This window comes from Rhineura floridana, chromosome 7, assembly GCF_030035675.1.
Source record: "Rhineura floridana isolate rRhiFlo1 chromosome 7, rRhiFlo1.hap2, whole genome shotgun sequence".
Classification (NCBI taxonomy): domain Eukaryota; kingdom Metazoa; phylum Chordata; class Lepidosauria; order Squamata; family Rhineuridae; genus Rhineura; species Rhineura floridana.
This window is the reverse complement of record NC_084486.1, coordinates 84,496,260-84,518,364: the sequence shown is the minus strand read 5'-3', so window position 1 is coordinate 84,518,364 and position 22,105 is coordinate 84,496,260.

The following is a 22,105-nucleotide window of genomic DNA, read 5'->3' as shown; positions in this document are numbered from 1 at the left end:
TTGTCAACATAGACTCCAACCTTTCACCTCTTGTTAACTATTATTTGGGCAAAATCTAAACTCTTATGTTGTCCACATAGTTCTCCTCTGAATCTCTTCCAACACTTCAAGAGTTATTATTTCATTTGTTACATTTATATCCCACTTTTCTTCCTTGATAGAACTCAGCATGATGTACCTGGGGTCCCCAGAAGGTCCCCCATCCAGGCTTTGACCAGACCCAGTCCTACTTAGCCTCAGCAAGGTTGCTGTATCATGGCCCTTAGAGCCATCACCTTCTTTTGTTATGGTGCCCAGAACTACACCAATTAATCACATAAGATTTTAGTAGTGATGAGCAGAGCAGCACACCCTAAGCCTTGGAAACAATGTTTAATGTAGCATTAGTTTCTTGTTCCACTATATCTCTTTGTTGACAAATGTCCAAATTGTTACCCACTGCAGCCAGGCTTCACTTCACACACACACACACATCCCACCATAGCAGTGTCATTTTATCTGGAAAAACATAATTGCTAAGGCAAAGAAGAACTCCAATCTTACCTTTCTCCATCAGAATTATAGCCTCTCTCAGATAGTGTCACTTAGCAAATTGCTTCCTAATCTTCTTTTGGTACTCCTTTCCTTTCTTCTGTACAATGGTATATTTGAATTTTATGTTGTTGCTATCTTTTGGGTTCACTAAAATTCTAGCCCCTCCTCCAGTGTTGTAATCTTCCCCAGTTTTAGATTACCTGTGAATTTTACAGGTTTTCAAACTGCTCTTTCATCCAAGTCATTGATGAAAATATTGAAAAGTGCCAGAGCCAGCACTCATCTCAGCAGAATGCCACTGAATACTTGCTTCACCTTATTTTAATTTATTACTCCCTTTTGTGTGCAGTTTTTCAAACAATTGTTTGGCTGCCTTTTATTTAATATTGAATTGCACCTGCAAGCAACCTGAAAGCAATGAAGACATGGGAGATCAGGTTCAGTGTAACCATATCCTATACCAGCTAAGAGTTGTCTAATAAATGAAAGAGCATCCCTCCAGAACAGGGCAATGGTCTGACAGGGAAGCTACAAAGGCTTGGACAACAGTGTCAAGGCCTACTTCTGAGAAGGCAGACTGCAATTTCTTAAGAAGGCCCAGACAATAAAACAAGGATGTGCAGCATTCCCCACATAATGCATTTATCTCCTTCATCTAGGTATAGTTATTCTCTATAGAAGGGCTCAGAGAGCAGGATAGGTTTCAGGAACACAACTAGCATGGTGAGAAAGTTAGGAGGCTCATTAGGATTTGGATGGTATTCCTCTCAGAAAATTCCAGGACTTGTGTGCATACTCTGAAGGATATAATGCCATTGCTGTTCCCCTACCTTGCTAACACACTTCTTTTAGCAGAGGGAGACAAGTTTTCTACTGTTACACACCAAAATATAGCAAAGCCATGTAAGGGATTCCTTTATATTTCCCCCCAGCTATATTGGCTCAGGTATCCAGGCAAGCATCCACTCCCCTGTGTCACTTGTCTCTTTAAAGGCCTCGGCTCTGAGTTGATCCCCTGTAACCTGATACTCTATCACTCCTTCTGGTAATTGCTGGTACCACAGATAAATGTATCTGATTCACCCTTAGCGTAGCCAATGACAAGGCATGTGTGTGAAAACAAGATTTATTAAAGTACAGATGTTATTTAAAAAAGCAAGTTCACTTTGTGTCCATAAGCATATGGTTTCAATATGTTTCTCTTAGTCTTTCACTTAAGTTACTAGAAGTTCTCGAAGCTCTAAAAGTTCTACCTATCCTACCCACTCTACAATATACCTAATCTATCTCTTTGGCTTCCCCCAATCTAGGGAACTGTATTTTGTTAAGGGTGCTGAGAATTATAGCTCTGTGAGGGGTAAACTACAGTTTCCAACATTCTTTGGGGGAAGCCATATGCTTTAAATATATGGTGTGTATGCAGCCTGATGTTTTGCAGTGCCTGCTGACTCACCACTGTCCAGTACTTCGCCAACTGTTGGCTCCACCTCCTGACTCACTTGAATGGTATGGAGAAAGAAATGGTAGACCCAGCACTAGATGGAATAGTGTGCTCCTTGTCCAGTCTGGCCTTGCGCTTGCTAAATATAAGTAACATATGCTTACTCTTCTACATGAAGATATTTATATGGCCTGCTTTGTCCAATTCACAAAATGAGTCAGAGCCAAGCAGTTAATATCTTCCTCAAAATAGATACATTGTTGCACACACAGCAATGTCCGAGTTGTGTGAGACTTCCAGCGCCAGGGTTTGGTTTAGTTGGCAAGAAGGTCAGTAGAGACTGTGGTGTGTTTATGATATATGGTTTATTTACACATATTCACAGCCTGAGCTTAAGATGGACAGGTTCTCCGCATTAACAGTCCATCAGAACTTGCTCCCATCGCCCATAGCTTTGGAAGTTCAGACACAGAGAACAGGCTTCTCTGTGTCTTTCCAGCTTTACCCCAAGACGAAACTAAAAAAACACAAGCCTCACCTTGGCTCCAAGATGGGGGGAGGAGGGCCTCTCCCTGAAAAGAGTTCCAATAGCAATAGGATCTCTCTTAGCCACATCCCTTTGGATATGCAGAACGACCACTCAGTAAACCCATTAACTCACAGTCTGACTTGGCTAAATTATTACTTATGCAAAGGAAGCTAGTCTGACCAGTGGAGCAGGTTTCTTCCTTTGCAGACACACAATTATAAGCTAGAAAGGGTGTCAAATATATCATCCAAACCCACCCTCACAATCCTATAACAGTATATATGGATGTTTCCACAAAGATACAGTGCATTTACATACACACAATGAGTCCACTGTAGGTGCCCATGGTCTGCATGAGACTTGCCATACTGCTCCAACCAATGTAGTCCTCTCAATCTCTGCCTCTTTCCACTCTTTTATAACAGAGGCTGGGGATCCCGAATGAGTAGGTCCCAAGCACCTAACTTTCTGTATTGCCATGGTCTCTTGCCAGATGAGGAAACTGCTGACCCGTTCCCTCTTGGACTAGCACCACCACTGTGGATGGTCAGAGGTAATACTATAGTTACCAACTCATCAGATGCCAGGTGATACAAGAGACCAATAGGATTCTGTTGTTGTTATGTGCCTCCAAGTTGACTACGACTTATGGCGACCCTATGAATCAGTGACCTCCAAGAGCATCTGTCATGAACCACCCTGTTCAGATCTTGTAAGTTCAGGTCTGTGGCTTCCTTTATGGAATCAATCCATCTCTTGTTTGGCCTTCCTCTGTTTCTACTTCCTTCTGGTTTTCCAAGCATTATTATCTTTTCTAATGAATCCTGTCTTCTCATGATGTGTCCAAAGTATGATAACCTCAGTTTCATTATAGCTTCTAGTGATAGTTCTGGTTTAATTTGTTCTAACACCCAATTATTGGTCTTTTTTGCAGTCCATGGTATCCGCAAAGCTCTTCTCCAACACCACATTTCAAATGATTTTTCTCTTATCAGCTTTTTTCACTGTCCAACTTTCACATCCATACATAGAGATCGGGAATACCATGGTCTGAATGATCCTGACTTTAGTATTCAGTGATACATCTTTACATTTGAGGACCTTTTGTAGTTCTCTCCCCAGTCCTAGCCTTCTTCTGATTTCTTGACTATTGTTTCCATTTTGGTTAATGATTACGCCAATGTATTGATAATCCTTGACAAGTTCAATATCCTCATTGTCAACTTTAAAGTTACATAAATCTTCTGTTGTCATTACTTTAATCTTTTTGATGTCCAGCTGTAGTCCTGCCTTTGTGCTTTCCTCTTTAACTTTCATCAGCATTCGTTTCAAATCATTACTGGTTTCTGCTAGTAGTATGGTATCGTCTGCATATCTTAAATTATTGATATTTCTCCCTCCAATTTTCACACCTCCTTCATCTTGGTCCAATGTTTCCGTCAGTGTGTTCCCCTGTTGATTATTCAACATCCCTACTCTTCGTTTAAATTTCCCTTTAATTTCTCTGATCTTTTGGAACAGGGCTCTTGTTCTACCCTTTTTGTTGTCCTCTTCTATTTCTATACAGTAACTATTGTAATAGTTCTCTTTGTCCCTACGTACTAGTCGCTGTATTGTTGCATTTTGGGTTCTGACCGTGTTTCTATCTCCTTTTGCTTTTGCTTTCCTTCTCTGTTTAACCATTTGAAGAGTTTCTTCAGTCATCCATTGAGGTCTTTCTCTCTTTTTAACTAGAGGTATTGTCTTTTGGCATTCTTCTCTGATAATGTCTTTGACTTCATTCCATAGTTCTTCTGGTTCTCTGTCAACTAAGTTTAAAGCCTCAAACCTGTTCCTTATTTTATCTTTATATTCTTCTGGGGTATTATTTAAAATGTATTTTGGCATTATGATTGCTTTGTTGTTCTTCTTTAGCTTTACTCTGATTTTCAATACGACCAGTTCATGATCTGTACCGCAGTCTGCTCCTGGTCTTGTTTTTGCAGAAAGTATGGAACTTCTCCATCTTCTGCCACCAATTATATAATCAAATTGATTCCTATATTGACCATTTGGTGATGTCCATGTGTACAGTTGTCTTTTCAATTGTTCAAAACATGTGTTCGCAAGAAACAAATTATTGGCTTCACAGAATTCAATAAGTCTTTCTCCTGCTTCGTTTCTGTCTCCTAGGCCTCATTTCCCCACAATTCCTAATTCTTCTCTGTTCCCTACTTTTGCATTCTAATCCCCCATCAGCACATCTTGTTTTGGTGTGTGATCAATTTCTTCCTGTACTTCTGCATAAAATCTCTCCAATTCCTCTTCTTCTGCATTTGCCGTCAGAGCATAGACTTGGATGATGGTTATGTTGATAGGTTTCCCATTTAATCTCATTGATATAACGTGCTCAGACCTTGCGTTGTAGCTCCTAATTGCTCTTGCTACATCACTTCTCACTATTAAAGCAACCCCATTTCTTCTTAATGTCTCATTTCATGCATAAAATATTTTGTAGTTGCCTGATTGGAAATGTCTCATTCCCATACATTTTAGTTCGCTCACACCAAGTATTGTAATGTTGATGCATTCCATTTCTTGCTTGACAATTTCTAACTTTCCCTGGTTCATGCTTCTCACATTCCATGTTCCTATTGTGTGCGTCGTACAACTCCGGATTCTCCTTTTGCATCTGTGCGCATCAGCCTCTGGGCTTCCTTTCGGCTTTGACCCAGCTGCGTCATTAGTCACAGCGCTACTCGTACTTGTCCTTTGTTCTTCTCCAGTAGCTCGGTGAGTGCCTTCTGACCTGGGGGTCTCATCTTCCAGCACTATCTCGTGTTGCATTTTGGATACTCTGTTCATAGGGTTTTCGTGGTAAGAGATATTCAGAGGTGGTTTACCATTGCCTTCCTCTGAGTTTGGATGCATCTTAGTCTGGTTTGACCATTCTGCCTTGGGTGCCCCTGCTAGGAGTCTAGCGTCTTGGTCTAGACTCCTGACGGCATTGCTGGATTCTCATTCTGAGCAACCTGTTGTCTTGGCACTGATAGAGCATTCCTTGCCCTATCCATCCTTGCTTATGAGCCTGTTTATTTCTCAGCTTGATTACCAGGTTGTGTCCAGGAGCTACCACCCCTGATAATGCCATGAGCATGTGTCATTCTCCACTTGCCACACAGGTTGCTGATACTACACTTTCAATTGCCATGCTTCTTTATGGTGCTACCAAGACACATACCTGCAGTACCCTAAGAAAATAGGGCTACTGGGAAAACACACTATCAATTGCCACTGAAAGTTGGTGAGTTAGGGCAAGCACAACACATTCCCATCACTTTTGTCAGTCTTAGTGACCCCTATAGGTCAATGGGAATACACACACACAGAGAGGTATACCTTTGCTCACCAACCACCCCATTAACCCCCTAGAAAATCCCCTTCGCACCACACACAAATACTAATCTCTGTTTTCACCTTCCCAATCCCACTTCCCAACCCCCCTTCTTGCATTCTGCAACCCCACTTTGCACCTCTGTTTTCACCTGCTCCCCCATGTCTATGTCTCCTCCTCCCCCTACTTTTGTGCAGCTTCCCCTTGCACACAGAGCACCCCCTTGGTAACTGTCCTGGCTTCCAACCAAAGAAGCAAACTCAGGACTGGAAGACTGGATTTTTCTTCGTGAAGCTTTATTCAGGAAGTCAGTACAGGAACACAGCATCACATTCTAGGCATGAATCAGAATACTGGAACATCTTTCAGGGTACCAAATATTCTAGGTTTATATCAGGAACAAGGCATGGAGACAAGGAGTTGCTGTAACAGTGCTAAACAGGCATTACCAAACTGTTATATCAGAGAGGGACAGGGACTTACATCTACAGATTTATTATTATTATTATTATTATTATTTATTAAATTTATATACCGCCCGACTAGCAATAGCTCTCTAGGGCTTTCTTGCTTTTGCTATAAGGTGAAGGCTCTTTCTAGGAGCTGAAAGCATCTTCTGAAGCCATATCTTGTCTAATATCCTTTATCTTGGTGAAAGCATCAACTCTGGCTCAGACTGACTGTTTTCAATTTGCTCTGTCAGCTGTTCATTGAGTTTGAACTGTTCCACAGCTAAATCTGGGCTAGGTGCCTGGGCAGATTCATCACTAGATGGTTGAGGAGAAAGGAGGAGGGGTTCTGGCCTTTTCTCAGTAAATCTATTAGCAAGCCCTGACACTTCTGAAGACTTTTCTCCTGAGCCTCCTTCATTCCTTTCCGCAGTACTGGCAACCCCCTCCCCAAGATCTGTACCCCACTCCTCATTCTCCTACTCGTCAGAGGTTCTCCTTGGGGCCCATGACAGTAACCTCCTGCATCTTCCTCCTCCCACACATTGTGACTATTAAGCAGGGGTCCTGTATCATGTGCCTTAGAGGGGTCCTGTATCATGTGCCTTAGAGCCATCACCTTCTTTTGTTATGGTCCCTGTAACTACACCAGTTCATCAAATTAGTTTTTTGTAGTGATGAGCAGAGCAGCGCACCCAGACCTTGAGCAGAATGAGCAGGAGTTTGAGTACAGCAAGAAGGGAGTTGGGAAATGCTCTGTTGTTAGCTTCTGTGTTGTACTCATTTCTGCTATTTTTCTTTGTTAAAATTACCACCTTCAATGTTTCTCACTTCCCAGTCTATTCAGACTTCTCTTGTTGTGTTAAGCCATCACTTTTACCGTCAGTGTTACCTCCCTTCTTGCTTCCATGTCATGGCTGTGGCTGTTGTGCAACCTGCCTTCTCTTTGCTCCCCTACTCAACCCTAACTTCATGCAAATCCCAGGATTGTGATGAGGCACTAATAATCCTCCAATGGGGGCTGGCTTCATGAAAATCCAGGATTGTGATACAGCAGTACATATCCTCCAATGGGGGCTGAGTGATGGCGTTTTTACATTTTTATTATGTGTAAGATAAATACTCCTATAGGTTCTTAGGAACATGCACACAACAACTTGGATGGCTACTGTTTAGGCATATCTGTTTGCTTGTGGCTCTTCCTTATTGTTATTGTAGGAACCTGACAGGGAGAGCCAGGGAAGGGCGTCACAGGCGCCATCTCTGCTATCTTTCCGGCACCTACTGAAGACCTTGCTTAATGTTAAGTTAATTTTATATCAAGTTGTTAAACGCTTAAGCTGTCTGTTTTAGGGATTTTATCTGATTTCTTTTTTACTGTATTGTATTTTATTCCTTGCTGTGAACCGCCCAGAGAGCCATAGGCTAGGGGCGGTATAGAAATGGAAATAAATAAATAAATAAATAAATAAATAAATAATAAATACATTGTTAATAATAATCTATAGCATGTTTAGCTGTAAGTGATGTTTAAATGAGATAAGAATTGTCATCACACAACAACTGAGGTAGGCTTAGCTTGAGAGACAGTATCTTGTACAAGGCCACCCAGTGAGCATTATGGCAAAACACATATTTGAACCTCAGTTCCATACATTGAAACTCAGCATGCTTGGCCACTGCATACATCATATTCTGGCCTTTCCTCACTTAACACTCCCAAACCTTCCTCAGTAGGAAGGATGCTTCATCAGGTCTAGATGAAAGAACCTGGGGCCAGAACTATGAAGTTGGCACCAGAGACAGGCAGAGCTTGGAAAAGTTACTTTTTTTGAACTACAACTCCCATCAGCCCAATCCAGTGGCCATGCTGGCTGGGGCTGATGGGAGTTGTAGTTCAAAAAAAGTAACTTTTCCAAGCTCTGGCAAGTCTACTGCTCCCAGCAACATGCAGGAAGAGGCAGACTTGGTTCATCAGTCTTGCTCCTGCTGAGCTCACTGCCAAAAGCTGCTTTTTGAACTCTCCGTGAATGGGCTTCACCCTCCTCCCCAGGGCCGGTGCTAACATTAGCCCAACTAGGCAGCCGCCTAGGGCGCAGACCTCAGAGGGGCGCAGTGCTGACCTTTGAGGAGTACAGTTTTATACAGTTAGTTTTTTTAACCCTTGGAAAAAATGCAACTAAAATAAATTTAGCAGTTTCAAGTTTTGTGCTTTTCATTTTGTCTACATCTGTTTTTGAAAATTGAAGTTAGCAATTTGGAGTGTGTGAGTGCAAGTAGTTAGCCTTGCCTAGGGCGCAAAATAGCCTGGCACCGGCACTGCTCCTCCCCCTGTCATGATAGCACTAGTTGACTTTCTGCTTGCTTTGTCCAGCCTCTTCATGGGCCTTGACGCTCACCACTCTCATGTGAGCTGCTCTGAGGTCTGGCCATTGGTTTAGGGTGCCTTGAAAGGGCAGCAAATGGTTAGTTACTTGATTTCTTATTGCTTGATTTTTACTGCCAAGCTGGGAGAGAGGTGCTTGTGAGATTTTTTTTTTTGCCTGAAGTTCACAAAATAATTTGATCGGCCTTGGATTATCTGTACCTTGACTTGAGAGGGTGCACAATTTGTTGCCTCATCTCAGCCAACAACATATCTTGGGCCATCAATGGCAGTTGCTATTCTCAAGGGTTGCCACTGTAATAAAGGGGAGCTTTTTGCTGCCTTCCTTCCATGGCTGCTAGTCCAGGTAGGCCAGCCATGCAAGGAATTCGCAGGTAGACTGCCATCACACTTTCTTTACATTCCAAGTGGAAGTGAGATCCAGGGGTGTAAAGCAAATGTTTATGAGCAGAAGCTGAGAGAGCGAGCATCCAGCTTACTTGTCTCTCACTGGAGCAAGATAACTTGCTTCCTCTGTCAAACCCCATTTATACTACATGGAGCATGAATCAAATGGTCTAGGCATGTGAGCAGGAAATATCCCTTTGAGTCTGGCAGAAGACCCCAGCAGCCCATTTTATGAAGTATATTAAGAATAAAAAGAAAGTAAGAGGACAAGAAGCACAATGTTCTTTCAAGAAAATAAACAGAACAGTTTAGTTCAAGTCTGTGTATCCTATTGCAGCTACTTAAAAACAGGCTTCTGGTCTCCTCATGCATAACATACCAGTGTTGATGGTTAGGTAGAAGTAGAGCAATGAAGGACTGCAGTCCAGCTTTAAGGTTGCTTGTCCCAGGAAGGCCTTGATTACAGGTGGCAACCAGCCACTCACAAGGCTATCAAATAGCCAGAAAGATGCCCAGGGGATTTTTCCAGCAAGGTGCCAGTGACAGGCAGGTGGTGGCTGCCGAGGTATGAGAAACAGCCTTTCCTAATATGTATATGTTGGGAACTTGGAGACAATGTGACTCCTCCACTTAAAGATGATGGAGAATATATAGATGATATTAGAGAATATGAAGATATTACAGAAATTGGGCAGTCTTAGTGACAGGCTAGCATAGGGCAGGCCTGTGTTACAGCCATATGTTCCTGACTACTCTAGCCCAGTTTCTAATCTGATACAGTGGATTTACCCGGACTCTGAATAGCACCTTATTTGGGACACTTACCCCATTCATGCCTGGCATTCTGACTTAATTCTTATGGTTTGGGCAGGCAACCGTTACATTTAAATCTGTATAACAAACACCTACTCTCCTGCCTTTGCTCATTTGTTCCTTTTCAACAAGGGCAGGAAATAGCTCAGTCTTTATGGGCTAGAGTTGAAGAGCTACTTGAGCTCAGCCTCTAAGAAATGCAATTCTTTGTTAGGTTATTTCCACACTTCCTCCTTTTCATAACCTTCTGTAAAACCTTGGTGTTTACATAAGAGTCCAGGGAGAATGCCTGGTTGTGATGGTTCCTTGCATGCTAGAAACAAAGAGTTTATATCAGGCCCTTTTTTTGTTCTCCCTCTCTGAGGCTAGATAAGGGAAGTTGATCTATGAGATTTGATGGGCTAAGAATCAACATTTTAAAGTTAAGGCAGCAGCCCTATAACATATATATATAGGATTGGGCTGCAAGTGAATCATCCTTGCTAGCCTCTCTACTCCATCCTCCCCCCATCACACTTTTCTGCTGATTTCCACTAGCCCAGCCTTGCCAGCCTAGTGCCCTCCAGATATTTTGGACTACAACTCTCATCATGGAAGTTGTAGTCCAAAATAATAAAAGGGCACCAGGTTGGCTTAGGCTGCACTAGCCCTTTATTATTATTCCTCCCCTTGATTTGCTCTCATTACGTTTGTGGGAATATAAATAAAAATGGGAATTCTAACATTATTTTTATAGATTTATTTGTCCAATATATGTAATCTTTCACTGTATGGCCAACCAAAGTATCTTCCTTGCAAACTTGTTGAAAGTCCAAATACGTAAAAAAAAAAATTCCTTCCTTCAAACTTCTCCCATTTTTTCTTCTTTGAAGAGGAGTCTTTTTATTTTTTTATTATTATTAAATGTCTTAGTAAGAGGGAAATGGAGACATAAATCGGCATGGAAGATATGCCCACACAGCTGGAAGTTGCTCATGTCCGTCCCATGACTGAAGGGTCCCTAGATTAGAAAGAAATTACCTATTTTGTTAGAGGCCATTTTAAATTATAAATGCATTAATAGAAACTTTCCTGAGGCTTAAAATGGAAGGAGCTCTAATCCTATTGCCAGTTTCCTAGGAGTAAGCCGCACTGAACTCAGTGGAACTTACTTTTGAGTAGACATTTCTAGGATTGTGCTATTAGTCTCCTTTCTCCTCCTGCATTAAGGATACAATCCTGTGTCCACTTACTTGGGAATAAGTTCATTTAACTGGAACGTCCAGGTAAATATCCCCCTTTTCTTCAGAGAGCACAAGGTGGCATACATTATTCACCTAGGGTTGCCAGGTTCATGGCCTGAGACTGATCCTGTATCTTTAGGAGAAGAGAAAGTCAGCCAAGTGCAGGTGTTCTTTCAACACTGTAATGGGAAAAACCACAAGGTGGACTTCTCCCTTCCCCCTGCACAACTTTTAAGGATACAGAAGACCTCTTGGAGGCCAGGCATGGCAACCAAGAGGTCTTCTGTATCTTTAAAAGTTGTGCAGGGGGAAGGGAGAAGTCCACCTTGTGGTTTTTCCCATTACAGTGTTGAAAAAACACCTGCACTTGGCTTTCTTTTCTCCTAAAGATACAGAATCAGTCTCAGGCCCTGAACCTGGCAACCCTATATTCACTCTCCCTTTTCATTTTACTTTCACGACTCTGTGAGGTAGGTTAGTCTGAGAGTGTGTGACTGGCCTAAGGCCATCCAGTGAGAGCCTAACTGAAGAGAAGGGATTTCAATCTGGGTCTCCCCAGTTCTAGACCCGCACTCTAACCACTATCCCACACTGACTGGGACTGGGGAATATGACTAGGATATGGCTGTATATTAGGAATCAAATAGATGAGATCAGGAAACTCTGTCTGAATGTTTCACAGTTACATCACCCTTGCCTGTCCATTTCAGGCATTACCTCAATTTCTCCTAAACCAAGAACTTGGAGTTGGAGCCACTCGTGAAACAAACCCATTGCAGGCAGTTGACCATGAGAACCGCTCACATAGGCTAGTTTGAAAAGGAGAGCTTCAGTGAAAGGATCATTCTATTTAGGTGACTGTGTCCATAAGGAGAAGCAGATGAGCAGTCTGTGAAATAATTGGGACTTTCCCACGGCAATATGTACACATAGATTGCATTCCTCCACAAACAGCTTTGTTTCCAGAGTTCTGTACATCTTCTCAGTATGTCAAACTGCAGCATCAGCTAAGTCCTTTGTGGCAATGTGCTGGTGGGGGAAAGGCCCAGATGGGGACTGCAGCAACATACTTGTTACTTGCACACCACCTGATCAGCCAGAGAGCAAACATCAATGGATAATGTCACAGTTTGTGCATTGCTAAGAGACACGTCCCTACATGCATTTATTTGCTTTACCAAGTCTGTTTAGGCAGGCAGGTAGGCTTTTAAAAAAACCACACAGAGAGGGGATATATTTTCAAGAAATCCCCAACTGGGATCATGACCTAGTTAAGCAATTGTGAATTAGTAACTTGCTTCACTGTAGGAAGAAAGCTATCTAACTTGATTGCAACTGAAGAAACAACACTGCGAATCTTCCCCCTGCTCTCGTCATGTTGCTAGATTGTCCTAAGGTCCAAACATTTTATTAAGAACTATTCCTTGCACTTCAGGTTCCTTTGGCATAATGTACTTTGACCCTTCCTGCTCCATGTTCTGCACTAATACAACAACAACAACAATAATAATTTAAAACTTAGTCCAATCCTCTGCACCTCTAATAGTATAGTTTAGATTACTTTGATTCCTGCTCCAACAACCTGCTTCAGAAGAATGAGGCCTACTAAGAACATTCTGAATACTTTGCCTCTAAGCAGGTACAGATATACATTATTGTGTCCCAAACTAGGGCATATGGAGGCAACATCTGACTATTTGGCAACATCTAACTAACTGAAAGACAAATATCTGTGTAGCAGGTGGGTATACAGCCTGACCTCCTCTCAACTTAGGAATTTAATTGTGATTGGCCTTCTCTTCTGTGTCACAGCCTGGCACTCACATGGTTATTGGCATTAGGGTTGCCAGGTTCATGGCCTGAGACTGATCCTATATCTTCAGGAGAAGAGGAAGAGGAGTTCGCCAAGAGGTCTTCTGTATCTTTAAAAGTTGTGCAGGGGGAATGGAGAAGTCCATCTTGTGGTTTTTCCCATTACAGAGTTGCAAGAACACCTGTACTTGGCTGACTTTCTCTTCTCCTAAAGATACAGGATCAGTCTCAGGCCATGAACCTGGCAACCCTAATTGCATGATTCTTTTTGCTTGTTGCTGATTCATCATGGAAAGAACCTCACAATGTATAATCCTAGTGTACTCTGACAAAGATTCTCAGAAATTGCCTTGCCCATTGATACTATATTTTTTGTTAAATTGTTTTGTTTATGTTTGCTGCTCTGGGATCCTTGAGGAGGAAAGGTGGCATATAAATTAAATCTATCAATCAATAAAAGTGGCATCATTACATCAAGCAAACATGGAACAAAGAGAATGTCCTAAATTGCTGCCAGTTGATAAGTAGTACTATGTCCAGACTTGGAACTGACCTAATATGTGGCCCTTCAGATGTTATTGGATTCCAACTCCTATCAACCCCAGCCACATGACTCAGAGGTCATCCACAATTCTATATAAAGCAAGGCTAGGTCAATTGCCAATTGGGACCTGTGGGATCTTTGACGGAACATGGAATGGTTGGAAAGTCTGATTTCCCCCGATGGCCTGTATTATCTTAGATACTGAGTACAAGCAGATTTTAAAGAGACCGTTTATTGATACTAAAAAGGATACAGCTTGTGCTTGATTCTTCAACGGACTCTAGATCAGGCTGGGAACCTGTGGACTTCCAGATATTGTTGTACTACAACTCCCATCATCCCAGGCTGCCGGGCATGCTGTCTGGGGCTGATGGGAGTTGAATCCAACAACATCTGGAGGGCCACAGTTCCCCATCTCTGATCTATATACTAATTTCAAGCAGGATAGTGGGTGCACTGCTAAGTGCTTAAGATCAGCAGCTGGTTCTGAAAATGTCAGCCTTGGTTTCCTCACCTGTAAAACAGGAGTGATGATTACCTGCCTTCAGGGCATTCTAGGGCTTAATTTGCTGACATCAACACAGTGCACTCAGCTTCTCAGTTGGAAGATGTTATGGTAGTATATAATATTGTATAATAAATCAAAGGGAATTAACCCATCTGCAAATCAATCATGTCTATGTGAATCGTGAAACCCTTGAGAAAGGGTTTAACCTTTAACTGGCAGATTGAACCCAACATATGTATTTGCTGCATTGCAAATATTTACATACAAAAATCAAATAAGTCAGGATGGGGTGAAGAAGCTAATATACTTCTCTTGGATTGTACCCAGCAGAATATCCATGATGGAGGTGTCACACGTAAACTGCAAAAAACGTTAATAATATGTGCACGATTAATATACTTATACTTTAGTACTGATGTAGATCAACAAAGATAATTTTTTCTGTGTTATTCTGTTAAAATTCTGTTAAAATTCCCCAAAATTATCTACCAAAAAAGGACTAAGGTAGGACTAAGGTCATTATTATTCTAATTAGTTGTAGGCAGGGAACAAGCAGATGAGAACTCTTATACCTATGGTAGAGATGGGGAAGCTGTTGATACACATGTCTGTGGGAATCTATGTGTTTCCCCTCTTGCGAATCTTTTGTGTGGGCCATCTGCATGTCACCCTGGGAATGTATCTAAGGGTTAAAAACCTAGAGATTCACACCCATAGCATCCGTTTATTAAAGCAGGGTGGGAAAAGGAATTCAATGACACTTTAAACAATATGTCAAATACAAATCTACTTGTGCCTTTCACACAATACCCTGCATTCACAACCACAGAGAGAGCTTTGCTAACCAGAGTAGAGAAAAAGGGATATGGAGTTTTACTTATTCAGCGCTCAAAGAAGCTCTTGCAGCGCTCTCTCTCTCTCTCTCTCTCTCTCTCTCTCTCTCTCTCTCTCTCTCTCTGTGTGTGTGTGTGTGTGTGTGAGACAGAGAGAGAGAGAGAAGATATATATATATATATATATATATATATATAAAAGCCAGAATCAAGAATTATGGAATCAAGCCAGAATCAGCATGGGCCAGAAATTATTTACTTAAGGTTTCTGTGTGATTTTCAGCTCTTACTCATGAGTTCTCCTATGCAGTTGCTCTGAGTTAGGATTGCAGTTAGGCAATAGAATCCTTTAACCTGCTGCTTCTGAGTCTGCTGTGCTGTTTCTTGCCAGATGAGGGCCAGAAATTCCCTTCTTTTCTAGGAATTTGGTCTCATAGGACTGCATAGAAGGGAGGAGAAAGCCGGGGTTTACTATGTACTAGTCACTTTCATTTTAGGAGTGTAGTGGTTCTCTAGGTTAAACATTTCCATTTAGGTTTGGACTTGAGATTCCTGTCTCAGGGTGGGGTGTTTGAATACTGATCTCCCAGGATTGTGATGTTTTTGGAAATAAAAGGTATTGTCTTATTTCCCCAGGGTTTGATTGCATTGTAGTGGATTCTGTCTTTGGCATAGGGTTGCCAGGTTCATGGCCTGAGACTGATCCTGTATCTTTAGGAGAAGAGAAAGTCAGCCAAGTGCAGGTGTTCTTTCAACACTGTAATGGGAAAAACCACAAGGTGGACTTCTCCCTTCCCCCTGTACAACTTTTAAAGATACAGAAGACCTCTTGGAGGCCGGGCCTGGCAACCAAGAGGTCTTCTACATCTTCAAAAGTTGTGCAGGGGGAAGGGAGAATTCCACCTTGTGGTTTTTCCCATTACAGTGTTGAATGAACACCTGCACTTGGCTTTCTTTTCTCCTAAAGACACAGGATCAGTCTCAGGCCATGAACCTGGCAACCCTACTTTGGCAAGAGGGAATTTCACTTCCTTGGGGTTGAATTCACCTGTGGAGAGGTTTGACCAGGTCCACCTTTGGTTTTGTAAATTCCAGTATTGTTGCCAGTAGAGAGTCAGGCAGAGTAGAGGGCAAGGCAGACTGGCCCTCGAACGTATGTCAATATGTAACGGGGATGGATTCCCAGCAGGTCCCACTGGTCTTGCCAACTTCTTGTCCACTATAGGGAACCAAAGAATAGACTGCCGTGGACTGCCATGTGACTCTCCAGATGTTTTTGGATTTCAACTCCCATTAGCCCCAACCACATGATCAGTGATCAGGAATGAGGGGAGATGTAGTCCAACAACATTTGGGGGGTCACAAATTTATTTATTCATTTTATTATACAGCCATGAGAGTGGCTGTATACTATAGCCAGCGTGGATTTTTCACATTCTGCAATGTTAAATTGTAAATACCCCCATGCCATTCTGATGCTTCCCATAAGCTCCTTTCAAAACAAAACCTTAAAAACCTTATAGTCCCAAACTCAGAAAAGCTTGCTTAACAACCCTCTCAATTTTCATGTTGATAAACAAAACAGTCAGAAAAAATCAAGAGTTCAAAGTCTAAAGAGAGAGAGAAAAAATCCAGATGATATTTGGACTTTTTTCTGTCAAAGTTCTCATAATCTGTTGAAATTCATTAAAAATCAGCCATGTTCACAGAGTACCTGTAATCCTGTTACTGACCTTGCCCTGTACGCTGACCTTCATCTTCTGCAGTTTAAAAGTTAAAAAAAATGCCTGGCTGTTTTTTAATTAATTTAATGAAGTTTGCATTAAACTCAATGATAAGCCTGGGCATGCTCAGTAAGAACCAACTGTCAGTGTTCTAAAAGCCAGACTCATAGCTGCTTGGCTTGCTTAATCGGGGCCACACCGACACCAGACTTTGATTTAAGACAGTCATGGCTTCCCTCAGAGAATCCTGAGAAGTGTAGTTTGTGAAGGGTGCTGAGAGGAAACTCCTATTCTCCTGACAGAGCTCTAGTGGCCAGAGTGGCTTAACAGTCAGCCACTCTGATTGAAGCTCTGTGAGTGGAACAGGGAGTCTCCTAGCAACTCTCAGCACCCTTCATTAACTACACTTCCCAGGATTTTTTCAGAGAAGCCATGACTCTCCAAAGTGAAATCAACACCTGGTGTGGATATGGCCAGGGACAGCTTTGGTTTCAATTTGGGTGGGAAGCTACACGTGCCTGCTGTAGAATAAAAAGATGGGGGAAACCCTGAAAAGCAATGATACTGTTCACAGTGTTTTCCTTTTGGAAAGTAAAGGGACTTCCCCTCTGCCCAATGCCCACCCACCCAATCTCCTCCCCTTCCCCTCTTCCTTCCCTCCCTGCCCCTCCCCCAGGTCATTGTTGGACTAGGACCTGGGAGACCAGGGTTCGAATCCCCACACAGCCATGAAGCTGACTGAGTGACCTTGGGCCAGTCACTGCCTCTCAGCCTCAGAGGAAGGCAATGGTAAAACCACCTCTGAATACCATTTACCATTAAAACCCTATTCATAGGGTTGCCATAAGTCGGGATCGACTTGAAGGCAGTCCATTTCCATTTTCAAACATGATTACACAGAAATAAATCCAGAGCTTGGAAAAGTTACTTTTTTGAACTACAACTCCCATTAGCCTGATCCACTGGCCATGCTGGCTGGGGCTGATGGGAGTTGTAGTTTAAAAAAGTAAAATTTCCAAGCTCTGAATAAATCCCATTGAACTCAAAAAGTATTCAACTGATCAAACCCACGCTCCCTTCTCCTCCCTCCTATCCCCTCCCTCTTGCCCCTTCCCTCTTCTTCCCCTCCAATCCCCTCCTACCCCTCCCCTACCCCTCCCTATGGTCAGTTTTACCTATCTTAAGCATGATTGCGTGGGAGTAAATACCATTGAACTCAATAAGCATGCAAATGATCAAACCTGCTCTTCCCTGCCCTTCCTTTGCCCCTCCCCTCCTTCCGCTCCCCTCCTTTTCTCCTTCCCTCTCCTCTCCCCTCCCCGTCCTCCTCCCCCATGGTCAGTTTTACCTATCCTAACCATGATTACATAGGAGTAAATCCCATTGAACTCAATAAGCATGCAAATGGTGACCTGCCTTTGCCCTCCTTCCTAGAAGCAAGTCCAGTACATTTTCAATCAGATTTCATTTCTCTCTCATTCACTTAGTTCATGGAATGTGTTTCAAACATGCAAATTAGTGGAGAGAGACTGAATGGCAGTTGACTAAACTGTTGTCATCATATAGTCCCATTTTAGAATGACTTATTAGTTATCTTTTTAAAGAAGCTGGGTTGGTTAGCTGACAAAGGACAGCAATGGTATTAACATTTGGTTATCATGCATAAATGTATGTTATTTACACATAAGCATGATAAAAGAACAAGTTTAAAATCTAATGCACACTTATCCTAGAAGTAAGTACCACTGAACTTACTTCCAAATAAAGCATTGCACAGCATGTATTTTGGAAAGTTGGTGATCCTGCCTCCTCTTGGTCCAAGATCTGCTAAAAGAATCACCTAGGTTCACTATACTTGATCTCCAAGAACTGGATGTCACAGGTTAGATGTCTTATACTTTGACCTGCATTTTGGACAATACATTTTGTATTATACTGGATTAAGCAGTGTTGGTTCTCCACTGACTGGAAAACACTGGTTTGAGACCTGTTTGTAACAGTCAACACAGGACTTCTTTGCACTACTTTTTAATTGTACCCTCTACTCAAGATATAGATACATCATTGTTTAATATACCAGACAAAATTAGCAGTGAGAATTTAGATAAAACCTGTAATTCATAGGGTCCTTCTATCCTGAATAGAACCTGACTTATTGAACATACAAATTACACATATTCTAGCCTCACTTTTTTTAGGAAGTAGTTTACCTTTCATCCCTATTCTTCTTTTAACTAAACCAGTACTTGTCTGGCCTTGGACCTTGCCTTCTTTTCCAGGTACTATATATTAAGGATGCAATCATGCTCCATTAAAAACAGCAGGAGGTTTGTTCATTTTAAAAAATTTAAACATACAGCTGAGCTTATACATTTTCCTTCTGGCCAACACATTAGAAAAGTATATTACACCCTGCATATTTTCCAGGATTTGGAACTGTATCCCCCACCTGGTGGGAAAAGCTGCTGCTGATAAGAAGATATGCAGGAAAGTTCTGATAACAGATAATATCACTGTGTTTACTTCCAAAGGAGAGGGGTATTGCTATCTTCAGAAAAATAGAAGAAAACAATAGGTGGCATTTATTGTTTCTTTTTTTAAAAAATCCTTTGTGGATAATTTCTAAAATAATAATTTAAAAAAACTTAAAATGCAGCTGCAATATGTTGGCCTTTGACTTTAGGAGGACTGGATGTAGGATCTAAAAGCCAAGCATTTCAGCATTAATTTTCTTTAACCTGTTCCCCACGAAGAAAGGTTGGTAGGAAAGGCTGGGCCTCTCCATGGGTCCCCCTCTACACTACAACTATAAACTGTTCTGAAACCAGTTTTGAACTGTGTTAACTGTCATGGCTTCCCTAAATAACTTGGAAGTTGTAATTTTATGAGCATGCTGAGCATTTTTTGTTAGACATATTTTCTGCCCCCTTAAAGTTCCTTGGGTGGCCCTGGCTCTGGAATTGTATCAAACGGTTGGGGAACCTCTGGACTTCCAGATGTTGTTAGACTCTGCTTGTAGAATGCTCTCCCGGGGGGCAAGCCTGGCACCACCTTTCTGTATTTGTAGGAGCCAGGCAAAGACTTTCTTCTTTATGCACCCTTTTGGCCCTTAATTTGAAGAGCTGCAGGTATTTGTGGCCTCTTTTAGTGGGACAGGATTTGTAAGACCTGTCTTTTATCTGTACAAATGGACTTTTAGGCTTTTATCGGTTGTGTTTGCTTTATTGGGTTTTACTGTAAGTTGCTTTGAATCACTTTTGGGAGGAAAGTGACTAACAATAATAACAATAATAACAATGACCTGGGAGACCCGGGTTTGAATCCCCACTTAGCCATGACGCTCACTGGGTGACCTTGGGTCAATCACTGCCTCTCAGCCTAACCTAACTCCAGTGTTGTTTTGAGGATCAAATGGGGAGGGAAGAACCATGTATGCCACGTTGAGCTCCTTGGAGGAAAAGTGGGATATAAATGTAATAAACAAACAAACAAATGAACTTTCATCAACCCCACCTAGCATAATAAATGGACATGGATGACAGGAGCTGTGTAGTTGGGCTATATCTAGAGCTGCTGATTCCCACCTCTGTATTGTTGTTATGTGCCTTCAAGTCCACGACTTATGGCGACCCTATGAATCAGCGACCTCCAAGAGCATCTGTTGTGAACCACCCTGTTCAGATCTTGTAAGTTCAGGACTGTGGCTTCCTTTATGGAATCAATCCATCTCTTGTTTGGCCTTCATCTTTTTCTACTCCCTTCTGTTTTTCCCAGCATTATGGTCTTTTCTCGTGAATCATGTCTTCTCATGTGTCCAAAGTATGATAATCTCAGTTTCATCATTTTAGCTTCTAGTGACAGTTGTGGTTTAATTTTAACACCCAATTATTTGTCTTTTTCACAGTCCATGGTATCTACAAAGCTCTCCTCCACCACATTTCAAATGAGTTGATTTTTCTCTTATCCGCTATTTTCACTGTCCAACTTTCACATCCATACATAGAGATTGGAAATACCATGGTCTGAATGATCCTGACTTTAGTGTTCAGTGATACATCTTTGCATTTAAGGACCTTTTCTAGTTCTTTCACAGCTGCCCTCCCCAGTCCTAGCCTTCTTGTGATTTCTTGACTATAGTCTCCCTTTTGGTTAATGACTGTGCCAAGGTATTGATAATCCTTGACAAGTTCAATGTCCCCATTATCAATTGTAAAGTTACATAAATCTTCTGTTGTCATTACTTTAGTCTTTTTGACATTCAGCTGTAGTCCTGATTTTGTGCTTTCCTCTTTAACTTTCATCAGCATTTGTTTCAAATCATTACTGGTTTCTGCTAGTAGTATGGTATCATCTGCATATCTTAAATTACCGATGTTTCTCCCTCCAATTTTCACACCTCCCCCATCTTGTTCCAATCCTGCTTTCCGTATAATATGTTCTGTGTATAGATTAAATAAACAGGGTGATAAAATACACCCCTGTCTCATAGCCTTTCCGATTGGGAACCAATTGGTTTCTCCATATTCTGTCCTTACAGTAGCCTCTTGTGCAGAGTATAGGTTGCGCATCAGGACAATCAGATGCTGTGGCACCCCCATTTCTTTTAAAGCATTCCATCATTTTTCATGATCTACGCAGTCAAAGGCTTTGCTGTAATCTATAAAGCACAGGGTGATTTTCTTCTGAAATTCCTTGGTCCATTCCATTATCCAACGTATATTCGTGATATGATCGCTGGTGCCTCTTCCCTTTCTAAATCCAGCTTGGACGTCTGGCATTTCTCGCTCCATATATGGCAAGAGCCTTTGTTGTAGAATCTTGAGCATTACTTTACTTGCATGGGATATTAAGGCAATAGTTCGATAATTACTGCATTCCCTGGGATCCCCTTTCTTTGGAATTGGGATGAATACTGAACGCTTCCAGTCTGTGGACCATTGTTTAGTTTTCCATATTTCTTGACAGATTTTTGTCAAAATTTGGACTGATTCAGTCTCAGTAGCTTGTAGCAACTCAATTGGTATGCCATCTATTCCTGGTGATTTGTTTCTTCCAAGTATTTTAACAGCAGCATCCACCTCGCATTCTAAAATTTCTGGTGCTTCATCATACGGTTCCTCCATGAATGAATTTGCCATCCTGTCATCTCCTTTATAGAGTTCTTTAGTGTATTGCTTCCATCTTCCTTTTATTTCATCTTGGTCAGTCAGTGTGTTCCCCTGTTGATTATTAAACATCCCTACTCTTTGTTTAAATTTCCCTTTCATTTCTCTGATCTTTTGGAACAGGGCTCTTGTTCTACCCTTTTTGTTGTCCTCTTCTATTTCTATACAGTAACTATTGTAATAGTTCTCTTTGTCCCTACGTACTAGTCGCTATATTGTTGCATTTAGGGTTCTGACTGTGTTTCTATCTCCTTTTGCTTTTGCTTTCCTTCTCTCTTTAGCCATTTGAAGAGTTTCTTCAGTCATCCACTGAGGTCTTTTTTTTTTACTAGAGGTATTATCTTTTTGCATTCTTCTCTGATAACTTCTCTGACTTCATTCCAT